Source organism: Gavialis gangeticus, unplaced genomic scaffold (assembly GCF_001723915.1).
Source record: "Gavialis gangeticus isolate Ggan-Ray unplaced genomic scaffold, GavGan_comp1, whole genome shotgun sequence".
NCBI lineage: Eukaryota > Metazoa > Chordata > Crocodylia > Gavialidae > Gavialis > Gavialis gangeticus.
This window is the reverse complement of record NW_017728994.1, coordinates 33,317,109-33,318,873: the sequence shown is the minus strand read 5'-3', so window position 1 is coordinate 33,318,873 and position 1,765 is coordinate 33,317,109.

Here is a 1,765-nt window from a genome sequence, read left to right as displayed (position 1 = left end):
CTTGGCAGCACCTCCCGGCAGGGGTTGGACACGCGTCCGCGCCCTGCTGCGGCCCCGGCGCCGGTCCGCCCTTTGTGCTGGGGGACAGGGAGGCCTGGAGCGAGGCAGAGAGCGTGAAATGCGCATTTATAAATCCCTCCCCCCCTGGGCTTTATGAATCGGGATGTGGCAACCCGGCGCGGGGAGCGGGGCTGTGCCTGCATCAAGGCCTCACCCGTCACCTGCAGGGACCAGAAGGTCTGTTTTCCCTCTGGAAAGCTGCTGCCTCCTGAAAGAGGGTTTCCCCGGCCTGGAAGGAGCCACACCTAGGGCTGCTCCTGGCCACGCTGGGAAACCCAGAGGCCTGCTGCAAGGGGTGCTGGCTGCTCAGGGCAGCGTGGCCGTCGAGGTACCCAAGAACAGAGGGCAGTTGCATTTTGTCCCCACCACCATGAACAGTCACGTGCCTCGCGAGGCTGGGGGCGCAAGACGGTGACAGCGAGCGGGGAGCTCCTGCGGGGAGCCACAACCCCTGTTGGTGGCGGGGGGGATACCGAGAGGTGGAAAAATAGAGGACATAAAGGCATCCGGTTTCATATCACTAGAGAACAGAGGACCAGAGAACTGGACCATCCTCTACAAAACCAGATGAATGGCCACCCTAGCTCAGGGCCATCTGGGTTGCCACATCTGAGAGTGGGAATGAAGTTTTCCCCCCGGTGGGGCTGAGGAGACCTGTGCAGACTGCTCTCCTCTGTAGCATGGGGCTTTGCTCTCCTTTGTAGTCCTGGATTCTCTTCCTTGGATTTGTGTGTGTGCGTGCATGTGTGTATCAGCTGGTTACTTCCCTCACGGCTTTGGCAGGGCAGTAGCAAAGTCTCATCTTCTCTGCTTGTACCAAGTGCATGCTATGGTGGTCTTGGGGCACAGGCAATGCATGGGGGGGCAGGGGCAGGTGATTGGCTGCTGGTGTCCCCCCCCCAGACTCAGGAGGCACCAGCTACCCATGCTTGCGGCTTTAGTCTTGTGCCTTGTAGTTGTGTGTGAGTGTTTAAAGCAGAGATTTGAGGGACTCCTTGGGTAAATGGTTGCTTGCAAGTGCAACAGACTGGACTTGATAGGCCCCTTCCAGTCCTGTGTTCTTTCAGGGACCAGGGTTTTCTTTTGTCACTAGTCAGGGTCTAGTTCCTGTTCAGTATGGAGGGGTGGATCCAGGCAGGGGTGCACTGGTGCACAGACAACCCCCCTTCCAATTCCTGTTCCACCCAAAGGTTAAAACCAACTGCCTGCCAGTGACAGCAGCATTTTGAGTCAGGAAGTGCTGAGGGACTCACGACTTTTTGGCTCATTATAACCTACCTGATCCCTGCTAAACTCTTCATGCCACAAATGTTAATGCCCCTCTCTTCTTTTTAATGGCCTGGATGTTCCATCAATCATCCTTTGTTCTGCGGTTCTGTTGTCAATTAGCTGCTCCTGGTAATGAGGCTTGTATTTCACAGCACTGCAAATTGTTTTTAACTCATTCCAACAAAATTATATTTGTTTTTGCTTCCATCTTAACCTAAGTAAAACAGCCCTAGGCCCCTAGCATATTAGTATTTGACACCTCTGACCTTTGGTGCTTTCATCATTTCAGTGCCTGTTATTTGGCATATTGTCACTTAACTGTAACATCTGGAGTTTTTTTGGAACTAATGATTTCTAGTTCTTTTGCATCCACCATGTTACCATTGTTAATCTCCAGTGCCTGCTTCAGTAGAAAAGTATCAAGGTCTTTAGGTGT